The sequence below is a fragment of the Micrasema longulum genome, unplaced genomic scaffold (assembly GCF_059751315.1).
Source record: "Micrasema longulum isolate JH-2025_06_02 unplaced genomic scaffold, ASM5975131v1 h1tg000819l, whole genome shotgun sequence".
In the NCBI taxonomy this organism is placed as follows: Eukaryota; Metazoa; Arthropoda; class Insecta; order Trichoptera; family Brachycentridae; genus Micrasema; species Micrasema longulum.
Genome location: NW_028278011.1, coordinates 49,239 through 61,569, shown reverse-complemented (window position 1 = coordinate 61,569; position 12,331 = coordinate 49,239).

Genomic DNA, 12,331 nt, shown 5'->3' with positions numbered 1-12,331 from the left:
TTTGTTTGCCTCCATTCACGTTCAACATCTTTTTCCACTCTTCCATCTCTTAAAAATATGCTTCCCAGAAACACAAATTCTTCTACTTGTTCAAGATATTCGTTCTTTACATTTATTATGCACTCAATTACCTCACTTTCTCTTTCAAATACAATCACTTTGTACTATGGAACTTTTGTTGATTGATATTTTTGCATTTTGATCGGTGTTTTTACCACAGAAACTACTTATTGATATTTCTTAAAAAATAATAAATAGAGCTTGACAAACACATATTATTAATAAATTGTAATTGATAAATTAGAACATTTTTTGTTCTCGTAGACATGAAAATGTTTTTTAAATTATATTTACTGATAAATTAATATACCTTTTTTAATTGAATCGGCATTCACTTCGTAACACTTCATTATGAATTATTATGAAAAGAAAACTTTGTTATTAGTGTTCACTACTGGAGGAGTGTTCTCCCGAAACTATAGTGGTAAAAATTGTGTAACACTAATAACAAAGTTTTCTTTTCAAAATAATTAATTTTCATTCTGTCCAATTCTTTACCATCTTATAAGTCAACAATATCAAGTTTATTTGTATCTGCCCGTCAAACTATTATTGACAAATTTATTTTTATTACCTAATACTTGTTTTTTTTTTTTATTTTTTAGTATTATATCAAATTGCATTGTAGTGTTGGCAAATACGCATTTCATAGATAAATATTTTTATTTCTTATTTTTTCGTGATAATATATGCTATTAACTTAACTTAAAATGTCTTTCTTGCTTACCGTAACACTTTATATAAATAATGTTTGCTTTACAGAATTTATTTCATAAGCTTATATCTTTGCATTTTTTGTTTATATGCTTACTGTTTTTTCTTGCATAGCTTTGTTATTATAGTTTTTTTTTTTTTTACTTTGTAAAACTTTTTATCATATCCTTTTCAACTAATTTCACAATTTTTTTCTGTATATTCTGTTTATTATTTAGTATGTTAGCATGTATTTCATTTTTATTTTTTGTCCTTTTGGGCGTTAAGGAACAAAATAAATAAATAAATAAATATACCGTTTCATTTTTATACAGTATTAAAATGTAAGCATACTTGTTTGTTCGCAAAACTTCTTTAGATGGAAGACACTTCTAGCTAGAAAGTAATCCATGATTTCAACACTTCCAAGTTGGTATATTATATTGACATAAGAACACAGATAAATATCTACGAACTTGTGTTAAAAATACCTTTGTAGAAAACGTATTATTATTTTTAAAATTTATAACAAAGTCCGAGTTGTTAGCCTTGAAGAACACCATAATACATATTGAAGTGATATCATTTTACCTTTGATACAACAACACTTTTTTTCTCTACGTCTAATGCTGGTCGTTCATTCCAGTTTACTGATCCAGTTTTTCTTAAGACTCGTCTCCCTAATCTGTTAAAAGCAAATATTTAAACATCCGCATTCCGTTTTTGGATATTACCATAATTTAATAAAAACCTGTTCAGTACAAAATATGATAAATGTTGGAATGGGTTCAACCCCTTAGATAAACGATTGACCTTTGATTCTGACCCCAATAAAACTTTTACTCTTGTAATCTTTGTAGGACCAATTTGCAGCATCCCTCAGATAATTTTTTTAACTTGTGTTTTCTTTTTTATATTTCAAGTTCATTCTTTGTTGCTAAAGAACTAACAGTATCCAAAACTGACCCCTGGCTTCAAAAATATCACACGACTTACAAAACGGAATGATGACCTACTTTTCAGGTACATTAAAAAGAGGGCCGCGATCAATTTTGATATACGAAACGTTTCTTGGTATAAATTCAACATTTGTCGTATTTATGTACGTCATATTATTTCGTTATTAAGTCAAGCTAAAAAATTTAATTCAGACTAACAATGATTTTTTCTGTTTCAGATCACAAGATAAAAAATGAGTCTTCGTATAATTATTGAACACATATATGTAATATTGCAATAAAAATATTTATAAAAATATAAATTTTAAATAAATATTTTATTTCGGTCATATAATGCAATCATACATATATGGAAAAAATCAGATTCAACCTAAGCAGACGGTATTATTTTCTGAGAAGTAGGGGTGTTGGAGTTTAGAATTATTTATTTATTTCAAAGTTTTAAAAGGTACAGAGGTTATTTGTTTTAAGTCCCGACTAGCTTAGAAATTCCAATGTGTAAGCAAGAGGCAGGACCTTCTTTTTTACATTTTTTAAAAAAATTAAATAATGCCTGAAAAACCCAGATAGTAATAATAATATCAAAAAATGAAAAACAAATATAAATTAAAAAATATACTAATAATATTAAAAATTGAAGTACAAATACAATAAAATACAATAAAAATTAGACATAAACATACCGATAATAAAGATTAAAAAGTATTCAATTAATAATTTAAAAAAATGAACATAAATATAAATTAGAAAACAAACCGATAATATTAAAAATTGATGGATAAATAGAAATTAGAAAATATACCATTATTAATGAAAAATTGAAACAAAAATCCAACTAATAATAAGAAAAAGATTTTTTTTTATTTAATACTCGTAGCATAATTATACATTTTTACAATTTAAAAAAAATTTCACTTCTTATATTTTTTTACTAAAACTAAAATCCCACCAAGCCACTTTTTGTAGCTTGTTGGTGGTGGTGATATAAAATTATAAATTACAAAACATTAAAAATTTATAAATAAAAATCATGGGCTGAGTTAGATTTGTTTTGGAAAAGTTTAAACGCCATTAACAACTAACTTTTGTTGACCACTGTACAACGAGGAGGATACATCAAATTAAAAAAGGAATGTCAAATTATTTTTTTTATTAATCTTTGTTTATAATGTGAAAAAAATGAGTAGGTACATAAATAAATCAATAAAAAAAAAAACAAACGCTTTTAGAGTATTTTATATTAACATCATAATGAGAAATATGTTAAAATTTTAGTTACCATAAAATGCATTTGGTCACCAAGGAATTTCAAAAAAAATTATGAACTTAATTACGTCTTATCTCAAATTATTTATTAAAATTAGCACACTCAAATTAAAATTTAAAAACCTTTTATCATCATTACCTCGTCATTGTTTTTAAACGTATTTTTATTATTGTTTCAATCCCCGGGATTGGTTTGCTATTAACACCTCGGACTCCATCTCTATCCTCTGTGGCTCTTTCGGATAAGGTATGTAGTTCAGATCTTTGACTTTAGCCTTTACATCGTGATCGTCCTTATTTTTTTCAATGCAAAGTCCCTGAATAACACACCTTGTCGATTTTCCCCACATTAAGGAAACGATCAGCCGATACAGGTTTGAAATCTTTTCTTAGGGGAACGCTCACAAAGGAAACTGGTTACTTATTGTGATATCTGACCATTTATTATACCAAAAACTTTCCCCACACGTCTGCAGATGACCGTTAGGATATTCTGCGATACAAACGATTTAAATTTGTTTATCAGAAATTGCGGAATGGAGTTTGCATCAAGGTTCACTGAATACACAAGTTGGGTAGAGTTTGCTTTTTGGTATGTATCGAAAGTGGTTTGACTGAACGATTTTTTTAACGTGAGGATGATTCGCTATATTCGTAACGGACAATTCAATTTTTGCGCGTGGAAACATGTTTGATATTTCAGGGTGATGACGTGTGAGAATCAAATTATTATGAAATTGATTGTGTATGTAACTTACTGTAGGTATATAACCAAATTGGAAAATGCACAGAAAAGTATTATTAAGATCGTGTACAAAAAACATAGACTATTTCCCAGTAATGCACTATACGTAGAAAGTGGACTCCATGTTTTAGAAAATTATATTTATTTCAGTGCCTGAAATATATTTACTAGAATAGAAAATTGTTTAGTAAAAAATTTAATCGTATTAGTAATAGATCCGATAGTGCACTGTCAGTTCCAGGATGCAGAACTAAGTTCGCACAGAGGCACTCCTTACATGTTGGTCCAAGTCTTTCAATCTTCTACCTATAGAATTACAAAACATCAAATCACTGAAACCGTTTAAAGTAGGTTTGAGGTCTTGGATTAGAATGGAAGGAATAGATAGACACCTTCATTAAAAAAATAATTAAAATTTATAAAGAAATACTGCAAATAAATCCTGTCTTTTGTTCTATCAGCATATGTTAATCTTGTTTGTTTTTCTTTCTTTCTTCATGGTTATGTCATACCATATTTATATGCTTTAAACTTTTGAATCACTAAAAAAGGCCCACGCTCAGACACTGAAGCCTTTGTAGGTATTTTTTCCGAATGATGTTATAGCTTAATTTTTAGCTGTATTTTTTTAATTGTATTTTTGTTATTAAAGTTCTATGTAAATTTATGTTTGGAAAAATAAACAAATAAACAACAAAAAAAACTCAATTTTTGTATAAATTTGTATCATCTGTAATAGTCACAAAGTTACTCGTATTAAGGGTTATATTTTATATGTTGCATAACTGTGTACAAAAAATACATTTGTCAGTCAATTGCTGGACAATTTTTGATGGAATTCCAATAAAATGGTGTAATAACTTATATTTACATATTAGTTACTAATTAAAAATACTTGGTACACTTTTACTTTTTTTTTTCCAATTAGCGCTTTTACCCTCTAATGGGCATCTTCAGACTAGTAAACATTATACAGTGTAAGGATAGTTTATATAAAACTTAATATTATCCAAAATACATTTAAGATAATATTTAGTTTGATATAAATTATCCGTACATTGTATAATGTTTACCAGTCTGAAGATGCCTATTAGAGGGTGAAAGCGCTAATACTTACATAATAATTCTAATAATACCTAATTATGTTACGTTTAATATTGTATAATTATGATTTACTTCAAGGGAGCTATACAATAAATAGCCCAACACGTTTTGCGGCTACATATCACATTGACGGTTGGGATTCATGTTCCTGTGTAGGAATCCAATTTATGACTGGGTTACGAATGATAAAATCAGACAAGAGTTTAAATCTGAGATATGTGTAATTGATAAGATTAAGAAATAATCACTAGATTGTTTGGTCATGTAGAGCGAATGGATGATGAAATAATATTAAAACAGATATAATAAAGCGAGAATTAATGGTAACGTAGGACATGACGACCAAGAAAGATGTGGCATGATCAGATCAAAATCTCAAGTCTGATAATGTCAAGCAGACACTACTAAAGGGCATGTATGACAATATGTATGAATGTTTAATATTTATTGAGATAGTTGTCAAAAAAACTTAACAACTAGTAAAAACGTACATTAAAATTGTGGAAGAAGCTAGGAATGTATGTCGGGATAGACGTGGGTGGCGGTCTATCCTCTTTGCCTACCCTTACGAAGAAATGGCGTGATGGTAGTAGTAATAGCAGTGTTGTAATGAACAGAACGGGTAACTTTTGTGAGGAGGACTCTTTTATTTATTTTTTTAATGTTTCTTATAGTATATTGAAAAAAAATAAAATAAAAATGTGGTCATCTGTATAACTCAGGAGTCCCCTGGCTTGGAATAGTGTAAAGTAGTAAGTAATGTGCTTAATGCTGAACCTTTTCGATTGAATATAAACAATATTTATTAATTTTTGGCTAAGAATTTGTCTTTTTAATGATCATACTTTGCATATTTACCTTGGTAATTATTTTTATTTTCTTTGGTGTAAACCAAGTAAGGGTTTTTAACAATCAGAAATTCGTTTATTTTTCATTCATTCAAATAAATACTTTCAATATATTTTGACCATTTACAAAGCCATAAAGTCCCTTGACGCAAGATGCCGCTATTCCTGAAAAGGACCTTCGCGTTTTATTTCCTTATCTAAAGGAGAAGTGATCAGCTTTTAGTGCCTCTATAAAAAGCAAAGGAATTAGTACCTTTTAGGGTTCTCTCGCAAGAGTACAAGTATTTCTTTTAGGGCCATTTTCAAAATTACCTATTTAGTTCTTTGTTTATGCGGTGTAGTGGATTACAGCTTAGACTACCATGTTTGAAGCCCAGGTTTTAATCACAAAAAATTAAAGTAAAAAATAAAAATTGCGAGTAATGTTATCTGTAAAAATAAATAAACAGCACTTCTGGATGTTGCGGAGCATTGTTTTTTATTGACCATAGAACTGTAAGTATTTTTTGATAAAACGGTGAAAAAACATTGAACGTGTGTTACAAGAAAAATTTATTATTGAAATATTAATATTCGAAGTTAACAAAAAATTGAGCAGAAAAAGTAAAGAATAAGTAAAACTTTATTTTGTGTTTCGTTCTGTATCTTTTACAAAACGGCTAAATATTCTGTTGGTTTCAAACAAACAATCACACTGTTTCCCCGTAGGCCTTCGTGGCGTAATGGTTAAGACACATGACTCACGCACGAATGATTCTGGGTTCGATTCCCGATAAGAACACAAAAATCAGATGTGATTTTTCTCAAGCCTGGGTGTCCTGAACTGTAATTCACCACTTTGATTGGGCCTCATGGCCTGATGTTTTTCAAAAGAAAAAAAAATTCTCAAAAAAAGGCAGAGCCAACGTCATTTAACTCTGTTTGTAGATATGATGCGATCCTCGCTTCCTTTACATTCATACATCTTCTCATGCACGTATTCCGATTATTCCGACATTTAGCATGTCTAGTTTCATGTATTTGTTGGATTCGATCATGACTAGTCGTAGTATTTCACTGTTCATTCGCTCTACATAACCAAACCAACACAACACTTCTTTCTTGGTCATTTTGCATTATTAGAATTTATTGTTTTCTAGACCTATTAAAAAACTTTAAAACATCAAAATCTTTTTTTACAGTTAAGAAATTTTAATGTTTTAATTTCATTCATGTGAAAAGGTATTCCTTTACTTTCTTCTCGTAAAACGATTAGTTCGTTTAGGAATGTGATGAAATATTTCTGGGAATGACGTACCCGTGTTTAATTTTTCAGCTGGCTTACTCCGTATGGAACAATAGTACGTTTAAGAAATTTGACAACTCATGCAATGACGTATGAAATAATATCAAACACGCTTACCTCCATCATATATTACATATTCTAAGGTTAGAAACTGACCGCTGGAAGACAAAGTAAATATTTCTTCATAATAAAGTACTTGCGTACATTTTTTAAATGTTAAAAAATTCGAATTTCCGTGTAAATGTGTTATATATAACTTGTATTTGGATAAGAATTTAAACTTAACCAAAAAACTTATAATATCTAGTAGGTATATCCCTTGTATGTATAGCCATATTTTTACATTCAAAATTAAGATCGGTTTTCTTCTCTATAAATAATATGCCCGAATACAAAGTGTTGCAAGTTGTGGTCCATGCGCCCTTGAGGTATTATATTACGAAAATGGCGCTATATAAGTTATCCACAATTATTTATTTATTATTTATAAAACTCCCAGATACGTAATCCACTAACTACACTCTTTCTGAGGAAAAAAATATGATCATGAGCGCATGTCTGACACATTCATATTTTTTTTTCAGTACAATGTTTAGCAGATATGATCATCATTTTTGAATATTGCAACTCGGCCAGAACACACGAGTTGAGAAGTGAAAAAGCCATAAAAAACTAAGAAGATTGCAACTAATCGGCTTGTGGTCCTGTGGCTAGTGTCTCAGACTCACGGACCAAAGGTCCGTGGTTCGAATCCCACTCTACCCCAACTCGATTCCCATTTTCTAATAGTGAGTTATTTACAACCCTTTGAAAATGGCCCTCAAAATGAAATATTTGGGTAAATCATAAGAACGCAAATATTTATTTTTCTTGAAAAAAATAAAAAACTATGTTTACTAAATCATTATCGTGGGGTTTCGGAATCCTTATAAAATCAGTGTTTTTCTCCCTAAGGGGTTGAATTCAGTTCTTGCATACAAAAAAATGTACAAACTCAAAAACATGTCAAATATCGATATATTTTATATTTGACGTATTTAAGTCGTGCGAATTAAAAAAATTGTTTAAATTCAATGCTTGATATATTTACATAGGAATCTCAGAGTTCTTAAGCTCCCTAACAGCCTGCCGTAGACTCATATACTTGCAATTTATAAACTCAGTGCCCCAATTATGAACGCTATCTCCATCTGTATATATCGAGACGGTATATTTAACTTTTGTACTATCTCTATCTTCCCTCGGTATGTTCCACCTACTTGTCATATCGACATCATATGATCGAAACAAGGCAATGGAATGACCGCAAACAATTGGACCGCGTTTCTTACGTCATTAACATTTAAAATAGTTCTCATTTATACATTAAATTGGCTTTTGTAATAAAAAGTGCTCACTTCAAAGCGATTATAAACTACAAAAAATCCCAATTCAAGCAAAAAATGCTCGCTTGAATATGAATTTTGTATGATTTTTGGAAATCGCTTAACGATCGTTTGTATGTATCTACCAATCGACTACAAAGCCGGTTCCTTTGACGTGTCGATACATACACTTGGAAAGATAGTAAAACAGATGGAAAAAATATAATTTTTTTAGAGTGGTAACTTTCTGACGCCTAGATACTCTTATTTGTTAATAAGATATAATCTAGCAACATTACTTTCACATTTAGGCATTCACGTTTTTAAAAAGACAGTTATGTCGGAATTTAATGCGACTTCGAAATTTACTTATTTCTCTCTCACATTTTGAATAGGCTTTTAAGAAAAAAAGTGCCAACCTCAAAACGATAAAAAAAATTATACATTTAAATAATTAAATTTATCATAATTAAAGGAAAAATGTTTGGTGGAACAAAATTTTTCACACTTTTAATGCGTAGATAAACGTATCGAGGGGTTCCAGACACGTCGATACAAACCAATGTACTTACATCAGAACTTGATGGTAGGGGTATCGGTAGTGTACCTTTATAGTCGGTCGGGAGACTTCTATTTTCAACTTTGACGTAATATAAAAACTATGTCATTTTAGAGCGTAGATATGTGTACCGTGACGTACGCTTCCCCTTGTTTCATATCGATGTACCTACCCAAAACTTGAAGGTAACTTATGCTAGAGGGAATTTATCTTCAACTATACCGTCAAGGTGAAGGTATGACGTCTTTATCTTCCCATCATAATTTAGGCCCAGGTTTTGGCAGAAGAAAGGTATCGATTCATAGATAAATTTGTTGATTTGACAACACTGCACTGCACTAACTGGACTAAACTTTCAATTCATCTCTTAATTGAATAAATTTAAATAGTACTTATGAAAAAAGTAAAAAGAATGGACGATTAAATTCCTCTTTTTTATTTCCCATCAACACATTACTGTCATTTTAAATAAACATTAAAATGAATAAGGGTGACATAATCGTGGCAAAAACACAATCCGGACATTCATTCCTATTGTTCCAGTATAGGAAGATGACTTTGGAAGATTTGTCGGCTGGGAGAGCACAAAAAGAAAGAGTTGTTATAAGTTACACCTCTTCGTAATAGGTCCTTTGTTCGCATTGTGTCCTTAAGACCATAATAAAACGTTTTAACCTTTTCATCTCCCGACTTTTATCTAAGCTGAAGAGCAAGGGTACCCTCCACTCATTTTATTGGGAAAATAAAAAGGTTCGTAGGTACCTACTTAAGATTAAAAATACTAGAACGGCTCCCTTCTGGCCAGTACATTTATATAATAGGTGCCTAGCAACGTAAACTTATTATTCTCCCAGTACTCTGATGTTTATATATATCAACGCTTATATAATAAAATTATAAAATTCATAATTAATGGTAACGGAATGCGCCACGAATCGCGAAAGACATTTTTTAGGTATTTTGAAATATAAAACCTGGATTTGGTATACTAGATAATTTATTTTTTATAAGGACCGTTGACTTTTGGAGAGACTATCATGGAGTGAGCTTACCAGGATATGAGAATATTCAGCAGGAGCGAATCGTCCATTTAAGCGATTGTGCGCAGCTTACTATTATATCTATGTATAACGATGTTTTATAGTAGTTATATTTATGGGAAAATAAATCAAATAACTGTTTTAATTATTTATTATAAATTATCGTCGCCATTTATATATTTTTCCTAAAATAAATATAAATATAATCGCCCAGCGTCCAGCGTCCAGCCCGTTCTCAGTGAATGAAGAAACATGCAGATTTCTTCAGTTTATTTCTTTATAGAAATATTTACCCTACATACCTATACTGAGTGAATTCGCATAACATAGTCGCTGTTATTTCCTCTTTGAGTAAGCTTACATATTACGGATATTATTTGAGAATTGTAGTGTATTTGAAAAATAATGTCTCGAATATATTGTGGACTCACGGACCAAAGGTCCCAGGTTCAAATCCCACTCGACCACAATTCGATTTCCATTTTTCCAGCACAGGTTATTTACGACTTTTAGGAAATGGTCTGAAAATTAAAATATTTGAGTAAATAATAAAAACTCTAATATTTCTCTTTTTTAAAAATAAAATAAAAATAAATCGTTTACCGGAGAAAACACACTTCTTAATTTAATATCTTTATTTGCTGTGACAGCAAATAGAAAGCATAGTCACGTGTGTGAGTCAAGCGTCTTGACCACTACACCACGGAGGCCGCCAAGTTTACATCATTTTTGCAAAATGATGTAACCTTGTAAGAACGTCGTTAATAATTAGGTTAATTTTAGTTTTAAAACTGATTTTATATATTTATGTTGATTTATATGTCAAGCATTGTATTAAAAAAATAAATTAACATACCAGATACAAATGATTTTTCGTGTGCCAATATAAATCACTCCTTCGACATTGCTACAAAGTTATGTCGTCACTTTTGCTGACAACTGTCTTTCTAATCAAGCTATATTTTAAGGAATATAGTTATAAATAATATATTACAGCATAAATTACAACATACACCAATAATAATAAAAATGGAAACTATTTTATATTATGGAACTTTATGCAATATTATGCAATCAATTTCTTTTCATGTTCCCAACCATGTCACCAGAAGTCAAAATCTGCTATTTATTAAATCTTCTATTTTTTTTATACTTTTGTTTTTGTGCCCCAACGTCCAGAATGTGTAGATTAGTCAATTCATCACACGACTTGGAATTCTTTATGACAGAACTTCCACTGTGGGATCAAGTTGGATTGGCATGGTTTGAATCGAAGTCTTATGTTTTTCGTTTTTATGAATATATTGTATACAATTATTGTTTTTCCCTTGTTTGTCTTTGCTACTTAGTTTTATGTTCTTTTGTTAAGTTTCTTGTATTTATGTTTCTTCATGTAACTGTTGTAATTGGCTTCGGCCGTAAATATTGTAAATTAATAAATAAATATTATGAAATTTGCTAAAGCCTCGTATGTACATTGTACGCTCGCCCTTATGAAAAGGATCAAAAATGCTTATTTTGTGTAGAATACCCAGCGCGTTTGCTTCCATTAAAATAATTAAAACAATTAATCTTCAGGAGTGGTATTTACAAAGATTAATAAATAATTAATGTGACCATTAGTGCATCGGGACCGCCATTAGCACCTAATCAAACATTCATAGCTACTTTAAATATTACTCCCCTTCACCGAGATCAAATGAACACCCTGAAATAATATGATCATTTTGTGTCTATAGAATGTACAGAGGTCCGAGGTGGTCCTTTTTTGGGCTTCGTGTTTTTTTTTAATTACACACTCCTTTTTTTAGTTGAGTCAGTGGGTATTCTTTTTTTAAATCTTTTTGTTTTATTTATCCAACAACAAAAAAAAATTCATTTAATACATTTACATTTTTATTTTATTTATGCCACTCCACTAGCTCATAGGAACGCTCTGGAGTGCTGAAGTATTATTTATTTTATTCAAAGGTATACTTAGCATTAAGTTATGCCTAGGTATAGAGGTAGAATACAAGTGGCAATACCAACCTTGTTTTAGTGACACGATAAGGATGAGATTCCCATCCTTATTTTACTACTATGCCTAGGCGTAAATCAGGTTTCGTTTTACCAGGTTTATAATTAGGGCCCAAGAGTACTTTCACATCAATTATAGTTATATGGAAATCAGAAAAGTAATTTCTAAAATACGTACATAAATAAAAAGAAAAAAAAAGTGTAAAGACTGACAAAAATACAAATCATACGCTGATACTTATTAATTTTATATATTTTTTATATCCTGTAATTATTTTCATGACTAAAAATTGTGTTGCTTTTAATTGAAAAAAATCTCTTATTGTTTTTATGTATATTTCATTTTTACTTTCTATGTTTATTCATTTACATATGTTTTTTTTTTCTTT